Source organism: Podarcis bocagei (genome assembly GCF_964188305.1).
Source record: "Podarcis bocagei genome assembly, chromosome: 9".
Taxonomy (NCBI): Eukaryota; Metazoa; Chordata; class Lepidosauria; order Squamata; family Lacertidae; genus Podarcis; species Podarcis bocagei.
The window spans coordinates 79,124,659-79,139,243 of record NC_138134.1 but is presented as its reverse complement, the minus strand read 5'-3'; positions in this window follow the sequence as shown (position 1 = coordinate 79,139,243).

Genomic DNA, 14,585 nt, shown 5'->3' with positions numbered 1-14,585 from the left:
GCAGGGGAAAATCACAGAAGAGTAGCACATAAAGTGCATTAACAGACCACCTGGTCCATTTCCCTGGCAGGACCCCTATCCAGTAAGTTGTCAAACTACCATCAGTCTCAGTATCCTGCTATATTGGTGACTTACCAGTCTTTAGAAAATTCTTCTGAAGGTTTACCTACCACTGTTATCCAATATAATTTCATAGCCTTCCATCAGGAGATTCTAGCCTTGATATGTCCCAAAATCTTTTCTTTCTTAATTTATGATGAGTTAAAAAAAAATTTGGAATAACTTTTTTAAAAAGACCAGAGGCATTTCTGTTAAGTATTGTTGGCAGGGACATCCCAAATGCTTTTCAGGAGGTATTTTTATATGCAACGGCTGCAGCTCGGACTTTGGTGGCAAAGGGGTGGAAGGAAGAAAATGTCCCAACAATAACGGATTGGCATAAAAAGCTACAAGAATTTGCTAAAATGGTGCAGTTGACAAATAGCCTGAGAGGCAATTCAAAACAAAAATTTATGGTAAAGTGGGACAGGTATAAGATGTATGTTCAAAAATACAGTAAAGGTTCGCTATCTATGCTAGCATTCAATTGATGTTGGAGAGAGACTGAGTTGAGAAATAAGACAAAGGGTACATATTGATATAGGAATGTATTAGATAAAATGTAAAGAAATATGCAATAATAAGACTACATTCATTTGTAAAAAAGGAATATACAACAGGATAGATAGGAAGTCCAAAGTGTTGGTACATATATGATTTTGTAATATTTTGTCCTTGTTTTTTCTTTCTTTAGGTATATAATCTTTGTATACATGCAGAAAATTATATTATAATGAGCCTTGTAATGTAATATGATGTTTACCAATGTAACATAAGAAAATTAATAAGTAAATAAAACTCAAAAAAGGGGGGAAACCTTTTCTTTCTTAGACCGGACGTGTTACACACCAGAGGTGTCAACTTGTGTCCAAGATCGAGGTGGCCCAGCGTGTGTGTGACATTGTGCACTCAGAACGCATCATGCTCATGTGAGGTCATGCACGTGACACGCGTTACACATGCAAAGTCGCGTCGCCAGGAGGGGCCCAGTGGGAAGCCCAGCGCAGTGCGGCTTCAATGAGTGAGCAATTCCTCCCCTCTCTCGCTCAGGAGGAGCCTGCCACTGAAGCCGCACCCCATTTGGCTTAGCGCTTTGCCTCCTCCACCCCAACATTCAGGAGGCCTGGCCCCCTCCCAACAGATTTCGAGGGAGCCAAAGACACCTCAGCCCCATAGAGTTGCTGCGCATGTTACAAGCAGTTAATGTTTTCAAACAGGCATTAAACAGAAATGTGAAGGCCCATAAAAATCCATGAGAAAACAGTTTTCTTCACACACAAAATTCTTCCAGCTTCCGCATCTAGTGAATTCCGCAAACTGATGAATTGGAAAATACACCAACACAATCGAGGAACAAACATGTAAAGGTTGATAAACCCATTTCTATTTGTGCAAACTTAATAAATACTTCATACATTTTATGCCTGTGTATAATGATGCACATCTGAAGAGGCCAAGTTTAACTGCATATGCAGAGTTACTGCTGGTACTTCATGACATTATTTTCTGCTGAGATTATCTGAGAATATGTGCAAGCTATTATACTGCACGTTATGCAAAAAGCTTTCCGGCTTTAAGCTCATGAAACATTAAGTTACCGTTTGGCAAATTTTGACAGCTCCAGTAACTTTGCATCTCTAGACTTGCGTGACAGAACCAAAAGGAGGGGGCAATAGGCAGCTAAGTGCTTCTGCTAGAGCAAGGACCCCTTGGGCAGCACAGCAGAATTTTCCTCTCCTGGTGCATCCCCTAAATCTGTTCCAGGAGTTCCCTTAACCCCACAAAGGAGATTAGAGGAGGCTAGAGGGAAAACGATAGGCTCCAATGTTTAACCCAAAATCCGTGCATCTACAAAAGTAATTACGCTGGATACCACCAACGTAAGATAGACACACATACTAACCAATGTAGGCCTGGCTGACAAAAAGCAGGCAACTTTTAAGGGAGTTGGGGAAAGGGAACTAAATTTTCTAGTTTTCTGTGAAACAAAAGTAGTTGTCACTCCAAATGTTCAGCCCCTGCAGCATTTTTGCTAAACTCATTCATACCGTTTTAAAACAAAACAAAAAACCACTTTGCTGAGAGCACTGCAACATCCCCCAGCAATCTAAGGAATCAAATGCTGAACCTCTATCAGGCATTCCCTACAAGGAGCTCAAAGTGGCCTCCTATGTTCTTCCCCCCTCACTTCTCCTCGAAGAAAGCTGATGAGGAGGGTTAAGCAGCGAGAGAGAGACTGGCCCAGGGCCACCCATTGCGCTTCATGGAGAAACAGCAAAGCTAATCTCGATCCCCCCATCCTAGCCCAACGCAATAACCACTGAACCACAATATTCCTAAATATTATCACAAAATAGTCAAATGTGTTTTACCTCAATGTATCCATTTCTAAACATATTTTACATTTTTTAATGTGTTCTAAGATGCTTGGAGACCTTTGGGTAACACCAATCAATAATACTAACACTATCCCAAACTATTATTATCATATGTGTTTTGGTACTGCACCATAAAATTCAGATAAATGCAAAATCTGAAGTATATAAGTATGTTTCAATCTGTGTTTCAGTCAGGGACGTGAGAATTGGGTTCGTCTGCTTAAGAATGCAGAGCAGGGGCAAATTCACCTCTTGAACTGTGCAGTATTGTGATTAAGGGTAAAGGGGAACCCTGACCATTAGGTCCAGTCGTGACCGACTCTGGGGTTGCAGCGCTCATCTTGCTTTATTGGCCGAGGGAGCCAGCGTACAGCTTCCGGGTCATGTGGCCGGCATGACTAAGCTGCTTCTGGCAAACCAGAGCAGCGCACGGAAACATTGTTTACCTTCCTGCCAGAGCGGTACCTATTTATCTACTTGCAATTTGACGTGCTTTCGAACTGCTAGGTTGGCAGGAGAAGGGACCGAGCCACGGTAGCTCACCCCATCGTGTGGATTCGAACCACCGACCTTCTGATCAGCAAGTCCTAGGCTCTGTGGTTTAACCCACAGCGCCACCCGCGTCCCTTAGTATTGGGATTAGAGCTGCACAATTTTGTTGCCACCTTGTGGCCTAAATTAGCAGTACTATTCATTTTAATGAAGTCCACCATAAATTCATGGTCTTGTTTCTGAGGTGGGGCTGATGCTGCAACCATGGTGGATATTTGAAGATCTTCTATCTTCAAATATCCACCATAGTTGCAGCATCAGCCCCAGCTGAGAAACAAGACTTTTTAAAGAAACATGTAGCAGTTACTTGTTGGATTTTCCAAGGGGACACACAATAAAACACTGTAGTGCTTTCTGTTCAGTGTTCTAACCCAGTTTTAGGATACAGTGGTACATTGGGTTAAGTACTTAACTCGTTCCAGAGGTCCGTTCTTAACCTGAAACTGTTCTTAACCTGAAGCACCACTTTAGCTAATGGGGCCTCCTGCTGCTGCTACGCCGCCACAGTACGATTTCTGTTCTCATCCTGAAGCAAAGTTCTTAACCCGAGGTACTATTTCTGGGTTAGCGGAGTCTGTAACCTGAAGCGTATTTATCCTGAGGTACCATTGTACTCCATTCCCACACACAGCATAGAATCACAGAATCACAGAATTGTAGAGTTGGAAGGGACATTTGAGGGTCATCTAGTCCAACCCCCTGTAATGCAGTAATCTCAATTAAAGAATTCCCGATAGGTGCCCAAGCAGCCTCTGCTTAAGAACCTCCCAGGAAGGAGAGTCCATTACTTTCTGAGGAATTCCGTTCCACAGCGCTTACCGCCAGAAAGTTCTTCCTGGTGTTAATTCAGAATCTCCTCTCTTGTAACTAGAAGCAATTGTTTTGGGTCCTACTCTCCAGAACAGCAAAAAACAAGCTTGCTCAATTTTCCATGTGAAAGCCCTTTAGATATTGGAAGACGGCGATCAAATCCTATGAATTACTTTCTCCTTTGAAGCGGGTCAATGCATTTTAAGACAAAAATTTGTTGTCTGAAAATATGCAGTTTAAAGACTTTTAAAGTCCATTTAAAGCATTAGGGCCATTTAAAGACATACAAAACAATCAAATCAAAGATGCATTTCTGCACCCAGAGGGCTATCGTCACTAAGAAGAGCATACAGGTCGTTTTGTTACTTGTGAATGACCTCTTGCCTCTCTTATCTAGCGATGTCTATTTTCAACTTTTAAGACCAGAAGAGCCACAGCATCATTTAGCACAGTTCCAGGGAAAGAAGGGAACTAATTTTCTGCCTTTCGCTGCTGCCTTTAAAAGCCTGTTGCTAGCATTCAGTTGCCACATGGCCACCACTTCCACCTACTGAACTATGAATAGCATGATTGGTATTAGGCAGGTGCCTTCACTGCATCCCTTTGGGTGCTTGCTTTTGTTGTGGCATTCTCACACAATCAAGCGGTGTATACATTTCGTGAAATGAACCAATGAAATGAAGTGTGGGAAATTGCAGTCAAATATAACTAGCAAGTTTAAGACTAGATAATGCACGAAAGGGTTGAGACCACAGTATTCCAAGACTCAGTTGGTCACCTGGAAGTTAATTTTCCTCCTTTGTTCATTCTCTTTCACCGTGTGAACTCACCGAGATAGGACATGGTCAGACTGCACATGCAGAAATGTCTTTCTTTATTCTGTAAACCCAAAATTTCTACCTGTGTTATCCCACTACGGCACTGGAAATGTGGGAAGGTCTCTGTATGAATGTAACACCTTTAGGGAAAGGAACACAGGTGCTCAAGGCAAAACCAAGTTACCGCAAGGATCAAATGTTGACCAATTCTAAAGAAGTTCAATTCTTTAGAATTGATCAGACTGCACATGCAGAAATGTCTTTCTTTATTCTGTAAATTCCCTAGATCAAGGGAAGTAATAGTGCCACTGTATTCTGCTCTGGTCAGACCTCACCTGGAGTACTGTGTCCAGTTCTGGGCACCACAGTTCAAGAAGGACACTGACAAACTGGAACGTGTCCAGAGGAGGGCAACCAAAATGGTCAAAGGCCTGGAAACAATGCCTTATGAGGAACGGCTAAGGGAGCTGGGCATGTTTAGCCTGGAGAAGAGGAGGTTAAGGGGTGATATGATAGCCATGTTCAAATATATAAAAGGATGTCATATAGAGGAGGGAGAAAGGTTGTTTTCTGCTGCTCCAGAGAAGCGGACACGGAGCAATGGATCCAAACTACAAGAAAGAAGATTCCACCTAAACATTAGGAAGAACTTCCTGACAGTAAGAGCTGTTCGACAGTGGAATTTGCTGCCAAGGAGTGTGGTGGAGTCTCCTCCTTTGGAGGTCTTTAAGCAGAGGCTTGACAACCATATGTCAGGAGTGCTCTGATGGTGTTTTTTGCTTGGCAGGGGGTTGGACTCGATGGCCCTTGGGGTCTCTTCCAACTCTAGGATTCTATGATTCAATTCAGTAAGTTACCATACATTGAAAATGAAGGTCGTGAGACCCATTTCCACTAGCGAATGAGGTTTTGATCTGGGGAGTGCAAACCACATGCCAAGAACTGAAACATTCAGTTACACCCTAGAAGCCACAGGAAATTTCTTCACAGGTTTTATGGGCTCTTAGCTTGGCAGATTTTGCAGGACTGTACTGTGAACATAGTAAATTATACGGAGTCCAGAGAGCTGATCCATCTAGTGCAGTATTGCCTATAATAACTAGCAATGGCTTGCCAGGGCTGTCTTCCTGCCCTACCTTGAAATACCAGGGATATACAAGGCAGATGCTCTATTCCTAAGCTATGGCCTTTCTGGTTACAGATAGGTAGCCGTGTTGGTCTGCCATAGTCAAAATAAAGAAATTCCTTCCAGTAGCACCTTAAAGACCAACTAAGTTAGTTCTTGGTATGAGTTTTCGTGTGCATGCACACTTCTTCAGATACAGTGAAACAGAAGTTGCCAGACCCTTCTATATAGTGAGAAGGTGGGGAGGGGTATTACTCAGAAGGGTGGTTTCACCTTCTCACCCCTTGCCTTTTCCTGTAAGACCTATTGCAGTCGTTAAGAGTCGTCAACAGGCTCATCTCAGCTATCTGCCAATCTCCCATTCCCACCACCCTTCTGAGTAATACCCCTCCCCACCTTCTCACTATATATCTGTGTATCTGAACAGTGGCGTAGCGTGGGGGGTGCAGTGGGGGCCGGCCGCACCGGGTGCAACATCTGGGGGTTAGGGTTAGGGGGCGCAAATCCACGGGTTAGGGGCGCAAATTACTTGCCTTGCCCCGCGTGCTGACAAACCACGCTACGCTACTGTATCTGAAGCTGTGTATCTGAAGAAGTGTGCGTGCACACGAAAGCTCATACCAAGAACAAACTTAGTTGGTCTTTAAGGTGCTACTGGAAGGAATTTTTTTATTTTGACTATGGCCTTTCTGTGCAGTATAATATGCTAAAGAGTAAACGGAGTACTAGGAGCACCAGACCCATGTTGATAACCACAGCCGGTCCGGTCCTGTTCTGGCCATATGTTTAGCGGTATGTGAAGCTCCCCGAAGGCCTTCCCTTCCCCCCTCGCGGCTTCCCCTCACGCACTGGGGGGGGGGAGGGGGGCCCTGGCGGCGGAGCCCGAGGCCTGAGGGACTCTGAGAAGCGGCTTCTTCGCGGGCGCCGAGGCCTCCCTCCCCTGCCTCCTCCTGCCCCCCCCCGCCGCCGCTTCACCTCCGCCGGCCTGGGCTTCGGGTGTCCCGCCTGCGCGGAGGGAGAGACGCTCGAGCTGCTGCCGCTCCTTCCTCTTCCTCCTCGGCCGCTGCTCTGAGGGGAACAAGCGACACGGACGGCGGCGCCGCGCTGCGCATGCGCGCCCGGGTGCTTCCCGGATGGGGACGAGCGAGCATTCCAGCCAGCCAATCCGCTGGCGGGGAAGGGGGGGTATTTAAACTGAGGCGGCAGCCGAAGAACTTCCTTTTGGCTCGCGGCCTCCGCTAGAGGAGGTTTAAAAGAACCCCCCCCCGGCCCCGCTGTGTCGCTGCAGCCTCTGGGGAGAGGGAGCGCCTGACCAGAGAGAGCGGGCCCAGAAAGTACCGTGCTTTTATTAATGCCTTCTATAAAACTCCCCCAATTTGGGGGGACTAAAAGTTTCAAAAATGGGGGGGGGGATTCCCCGCCGCGGTCTTTGCAGCCCCCGCTTTGAGCAGAGCTGTCCACTTTGCCCTTTACTTGTGAGGAACCCTATTCAGAATAAGGGAATTTCCCTTTTAAAAAAGGGAAACGTTGGCAGCTGTGGCTTGGAGCCTCTGGCCCTTCTTTGCTTCCTTCCCCCCTCCTAGACTAGCCGCCTGAGAAACAGTTTTTATTCAAATGAGATTTTGGTTTTAAAAGCAGTGTAAGGTAGTCTCTGTGGGTATATATATTGTATTTAATTATGGGGTATCAGAGTTTTTTGGGGGGGTTAACCAGGCTGGGATAGCAGGCTTGCTGGTTTCTGAATGTCTGATGTAGATTTTTTTTCCCATTTCGTTGTTCTGTAGGGGACAATGACAATAAGGATGATCGTATCCTGTCTGTCTCGGTCCAGCCTCAGATGTAAAAGCATGCGGGAGACTTCTAGCTGCGGGTCCACACGTGTCTCCCACTCCCCTCCTCCAGGGACTGGGGGAAAGGCACTACAGTGGTGCCTCGCAAGACGATATTAATTCGTTCCGCAAGTTTTTTCTTCCTGCGAGTTTTTCGTCTTGCGATGCACGGTTTCCCATAGGAATGCATTGAAAATCAATCAATGCGTTCCTATGGAAACCGCTTGCCAGGCTGGCGGTGCGGAGAAGGGCTTTTCTCCCCACCACAAGCCTTCAGGACAGGTACGGGAACAGAGGGGAAGGGGCGCAGCGCTTCTCCTCTGTTCCCGGGGCTTGCGGTGGGAGGAGGGTTTTTCCTCCCCACCGCCAACATTCAGAACAGCATTCTGAATGTTGGCGGTGGGAAGGAAAACCCTCCTCCCACCCCAAGTCTTCAGGACAGCCATCCGAAGGCTGGCGCGGGGAGAAGGGCTTTCCGCCCCACCGCCAGCCTTCAGAGGAGCCTTCTGAAGGTTGGCTCGGGGAGAAGGGCTTTCCGCCCCACCGCCAGCCTTTGGAGGAGGTCCGAGGACAGTGGGGAAGACGCGCTGCACTTCCCCGCTGTCCCGGAGATTTCCCTATGGGCTTTCGTCTTGCGAAGGAAGCCCATAGGGAAATTCGTTTTGCGAAGCGCCTCCAAAACAGAAAACCCTTTCGTCTAGCGGGTTTTCCGTCTTGCGAGGCGTTCGTCTTGCGGGGCACCACTGTAATTGTTGTTGTTGTTTAGCTTTTTCCCCTCCATGTTTTGTTGTTGTTGTTTAGTCGTGTCCGCCTCTTTGTGACCCCCTGGACCAGAGCACGCCAGGCCCTCCTGTCTTCCACTGCCTCCCGCAGTTTGGTCAAAATCATGCTGGTAGCTTCGAGAACACCGTCCCACCATCTCGTCCTCTGTCGTCCCCTTCTCCTTGCGCCCTCCATCTTTCCCAAAGCGCTAATTAGGAGGTCATTAAAAATAGGGGAAAGCCACCCACGTGCGCGGTGGGATTGGGCAAATTATACCCAGGTCTTCCCAAACCTTGTGGGTAGGACTTTGCAGATGCTCCCTGCCTGCCAGAAGGGAGCAGCTTTCAGCACAGGTAAAGGTAAAGGGACCCCTGACCATTAGGTCCAGTCGTGATCGACTCTGGGGTTGCGGCGCTCATCTCGCTTTACTGGCCGAGGGAGCCGGCGTACAGCTTCCGGGTCATGTGGCCAGCATGACTAAGCCACTTCTGGCGAACCAGAGCAGCGCACAGAAACGCCGTTTACCTTCCCGCCAGAGCAGTACCTATTTATCTACTTGCACTTTGACATGCTTTCGAATTGCTGGGTTGGCAGGAACAGGAGCTCACCCCGTCGCGGGGATTCGAACCACCGACCTTCTGATTGGCAAGTCCTAGGCTCTGTGGTTAAACCCACAGCGCCACCCGCGTCCCTAATTAATCAGCCATTTGCCTCAGTGCCTCACGCCCCACAATAGCTTCAATTAGATTTATTTTTAACTGTACAATGCCATTCATAGAAATGCACCAAGGCTATTCCCACTTCAATTTTCCATTTCCATCCCCTTTAAAAAAATATTTAAAACAAATTAAACATTTGCAAGTGAAAATGGTTCCAAGTCCGTCCGTCCCTCCCCCGCAAACTTTCTGCATTCCCAATGCAACTCTTTACCATCAGCATTTATGCTGAAACAAACTGGCAAGGAAAATATAAAAAGCTTGTGGCTTTGTAATAAGTCCAGACAAATGATAAAATAATCCTGGATATCAAAGAACACACTGTTTATTTACAGAGTCGTTTCTCTTGTGCATCAGAACCATCAGTTCCCATAGAAAATTTTGCATTTGTCTGCCCTTTCTTACAAAAAATATACATATATATTATTTTAAAATATACTTTTCAGTCCCTCCCCCCTCCCATTTTTCTTTTTTACCTAATGTCATCCGCTCTTCCTCAGTAGCATGTTGAAGGCCTTCCGACCTGAGGGGCTCATCTACCAGCATCATAACTTTTATATGCCTGTTGTTTTTGTCCATGGAGTTTTCTTGTTGAAAAATAGGTTTATTAACATTTTTTTTTTTTTTGAAAGGATAAGAACCCCCACCCCTTAAATTCAATGAATAAAGAGACAAGGCAAGTAGTATTTGGGTAAAATCAGGTCATGGCTTTATTAACTACTGGTGTAAGAGGTTTAACATAGGCATCAGGGAGAACCAACAATTTCTGGCCCGTCTGCCGGAAGGACTTAATTTGGGGTCAACTGGAAGTGACCTGAATCAAAGAGTAAGTCCCTTGCTGGATTGCACCTGGGGAGTGCTATGGCCCTAGCCCCCACCTGGGCGTCTGGGCAGAAGCATCTCTCCCGGATCCCTTTTCCGGAGGGGTAGGCAGAGGCTACAGCCTCCCCTCAATCCAAGACTACGCCTATCCAATGCATCAACCGGCCCTCAGGGAAATGCTTGCCGCCAAACCGCTCACATCTGAAAACAATACTTTAGGCCTCCCACCAGGTCAGTCAACCAAACATCAAGTCCCTCATCGGAGAGGTCTACCCCATTCTGCCGGAATAAGGCCTCTCGTGTGACTGTGATGTCAGGGTGTCGGATCACCCAGCCACCCAGCTGCTGCACCTTGTGCGTTACGCCATTGTTCACTTTCTGCCTTACTCTCTCCCTTGATTTGTTCACGGATGCCTGCTGTGGTTCCGGGGTGCCAGGCAACGGAATAATAGGCCAGCGCTGCCTCTCCAGTAGCTCGGACCAACAGAGGCTGGTCCGTGGGTATTGAAAGTGCAAGGTCTCCAAGTCTTCAGTGATAGCATTGACTAGGTGACAAATCCTTTGTCGGCCCATGTCCTCCTCACCCAGGTGAAAGATGATGATATCAGGTGGGCCCGCCGTAGAGATCCGAGCAGTCAGCAATGGTAGGAGCTGATGCCACCTCATTCCCCTCTGGCTGATCCACGACAGCTCTATATTCGAGGGGAAGCCCAGGTTGCTGCCCCACCTGGACGAAACTGCGCGGACTTCGGCCCAATACACAACGCTGTGCCCGCAAATCCAGACCTTCTTGGTGGCCAATCCTCAAAAACACAAGAAAATAAACAAGACAGTGTAAGTTCAGGGGCGCAGGTGTGCCCTGGAATGCCATCTCCTAAGGGACTTCATTCTATCTGCTGGTAAGTCCCAATTTGTGGTGATGTGGGGGGTTAGCTGGGAGGCACCAGCCGGGCAGAGGAGGAAGGCTCAGAGCCTGGGGAATGATGGTGGGGCAGAGAGGAGGAGGAGAGGAATGGTGGGGTGCTGAAGAGGCAACAGGCTTTCTCGAGCCGGAAGAGCCAGGCGCAGAAAGCGGTTCAGACTCAGCAAATGTTGCAGAGGAGGAGAGGACAGAGGCTGCAGAAGCATTCCGACCTGAGGGGCTCATCTACCAGCGTCATAACTTTTATATGCCTGTTGTTTTTGTCCATGGAGTTTTCTTGTTGAAAAATAGGTTTATTAACATTTATTTTTTTTTGAAAGGATAAGAAGTCAAGTTTATGTACAAAATTATTGTAGGAAGACTTATATTCTTTTGTTGGATTTTTGCTTTGACAAAACTGATTTATGTAAAATAAGGAAGATACGTCTTTGATTTATAGATGTAATTATGGATAATAAAGCATGTTTTTTTTAAAAAAAATGCCCCCAGATTCATTGAAAAAAATATGGTCACCATACCCAAGGGTCATCCAGACCAACCCCTGGCCATGCAGGAATGTCGACGTCACCATAAAGATCCTCGTGGTGCCTCACCACAGGGTGGGGGTGAGTGCAGAAGGTGGAGAAACAGCAGCTGAGTGAGGGCTAAGCCCAGGAAGCCCTCCTGCATTGAGCAGAGACAGCCCCACAGTGCTCTTTGGCTGCAGCTTCTCCCCCTTCCTGACCTCCATGCACCAGCTGAGGCTCCCTCTGCAAGCCATCCCACCCCCACCCCAAGGCCAGGAAGAGAAGAGGAGCCAGTGTGGTGTAGTGGTTAAGAGCAGTGGACTCGTAATCTGGTGAACCGGGTTCACGTCTCTGCTCCTCCACATGCAGCTGCTGGGTGACCTTGGGCCAGTCACACTTCTCTGAAGTCTCTCAGCCCCACTCACCTCACAGAGTGTTTGTTGTGGGGGAGGAAGGAAAAGGAGATTGTCAGCCGCTTTGAGACTCCTTCGGGAAGTGATAAAGCGGGATATGAAATCCAAACCCTTCTTCTTCTTCTTCCTCCTCCTCCTCCTCCTCCTCTTCCAGGTGACATGGTGCTTCACCAAGCCAAATGAAACCCACCCACCTTCAAAAATCACAACATACTAATTCCATCCCCACTTTAAAAAAATAAAATGCAAAGGAAAGAGAGTCCTGTAATGCTCCCAGGAAAGTCCCTAGTGGGAAGGGGTCTCAGCTGTCCCAGCTCATCCTCTCTTCCCAAGCAACAGTGATGAAGAGGGGGAATCTGATAACCCTGACATTCCTAAGCTGTTCAAAGAACCACATGTCGCCGATAGACAGTTGAAACTACACAATAGTACCCAGGCTATACACGGACATTTGCCTAATGCTCCAAAAACTTACGATTCAACTGGTGCCCTGATACTTACCCTTACACTGGAGGACCAACTTTCCCTACTACACCCCTGGCAAAACAGGACAAATGAGGTCCCTGATTATGAAGTTGGCTCTTCGCTAGCCAGTGATCCCCACTTTGCAGCACATGCCTCCTTAATACTCCCAAAGGCACAGAAGGAATTAATAGCCTCTCAACCATCCCATGAGGGAAAGAGGGACTGACAACCAACAGGCCACCCTCTTTATCTGGAATGTAGCTGGATGGGCTGCATCCATCAGGGATACTTGTCCCACTGACTTTTTATCTCAACATCATACCTTTTGATTCAGGAGACCTGGACCAGGGATTAAATATATCATTAAAGGGACATCGTTCTTTTATAAGGAAGGCCAACACTGGGCTTGGGATCACCATTGTTGAGGAGCGAGGCAGGTATGGCTTTGGGGGCAGATACAATAGCCGAAGGAGCTTGAGATGCGGAGATGCTCGAACCCCTTCCCATCTGTGCCCCATCCTGGGGGATTAAGGTAGGGTGAGCAGGGATTACCTACCTCTGTCACTGGTGTCTATAGGCAATAAAACCGCTACCCTACTAGACTTTTTCACTTTGCAGGGGGTTGACCTGGCTTGTGTGACAGAGACCTGGGTGCACGAAGGTGAAACAGTTGCCTTCCATGAGATGGCACCCCTTGGGTTTCTCCGTCCTTCACCAGTCGCGGACTGTGGGTCGAGGGGGAGGGGTAGCACTGTTAGTTTGGGAGGATTGCTCTTTCAGGGCTCTGCCAGCACCATCGATGTCCGGAATTGAATGTGTTGGCCTGGTGTGGGGCACCAAGGAGAGCTTGGCTGTCTGGCTGGTGTACCAACCACATAGCGTACCGGCAGCCACCCTGTCAGGCCTGTTGGAGGCGGTGGCAGACTGGGCCTTGGAGTTCCTAACCTATTGGTTTTGGGAGACTTCAACGTCGCATGCTCGCGACAGAGGCTCAAGAACATCTTATAGGACACTTAGGAAAGCCTATGAGATGGCAGTGAAAGCTGCTAAGAAGTCCTACTTCTCAGCTTCCATTGCATCTGCTAGCTCTCGCCTGGCACAACTTTTTAGAATAATTAGGTCGTTAACGTCCCCAGAGGGACAGCCAAATTTAAATATGAATTCGACTCACAGCTGTGAGGCATTTGCAAGCCTTTTTGCAGAGTGTCTTGCTGCTCCGCCAATTTGGATACAATAACAGAACTGGAGACCCCTTGACTGTCCTCTGGTCCAGTATTGGACCACTTTGATAGGATACCCCCAGCCAATGTGGACAGACTCCTCCTAGCTGGAAGGCCCACCACTTGCCTCCTTGACCCATGCCCATCCTGATTAGAGCGTGTCCAGATGAGGTGCGGATCCCCCTGGGTTATCATCAATTTGTCCCTCGGCTTGGGGACATTCCCAGGGGAATTGAAGGAGGCAGTGGTGCGTCCGCTCTTAAACAAAAAACATCATCAGATCCTTTAGATCTATCCAATTACCACCCGGTTTTGAACCTTTTGAACCCGGGCAAGGTAATTCAGAGAGCGGTTGCTGAACAGCTTAGTAGGTTTCTGGATGAAACATCGGCTTTGGATCCATTTCAGTCTGGCTTCCTTCCTGGTTATGGGACTGAGACTGCTGTGGTTGCCCTAACAGACGACCTCCGTAGACAGCTGGATCGAGGTGTGTCGGGACTGCTGATTCTTTTAGATTTGTCAGTAGCCTTCGACATGGTCGACCACGAACTTTTGGACCACCGCCTTGCCAACGTAGAGATTCAGGGCACAGTCTTACAATGGCTGCACTCTTTCCTTTCAGGTCAGGGACAGAGGGTGGCGCTAGGGGAGCTGTCGCGGCACCCCTTGGTGTGTGGAGTGCCGCAGGGCGCAATCCTCTCTCCGATGCTTTTTAACATCTTTATGCACCCCCTTGTCCAGAATTTTGGGCTGGGTTGTCATCAATATGCTAATGACACCCAGCTTTATCTGTTGATGGACGGCCATCCTGACTCAGCCCTGGACACAATGACCAGATGCTTGGAAGCTGGGGCTAGATGGCTGTGTGGGAGCCGGTTGAAGTTAAATCATTCAAAGACAGAGGTTCTCCGGCTGGGTCGGGATGACATGGGGTTGGGAGGCCAACTCCCATCTCTTGCGGGGGCTCAATTAGTGCCAGCGCCTTCCATCAGGAGTTTGGGTTTAACCTTTGACTCCTCTCTCTATGGTTGCAGCTACAGCAAAGGCGGCATTTTTTCACCTTCGCCTTACTAAGCAGCCGGTTCCTTACCTTTCTTGCCCTGATCTAGCCACAGTAATCCAAGCAACGGTCTCCTCCAGGCTCGAT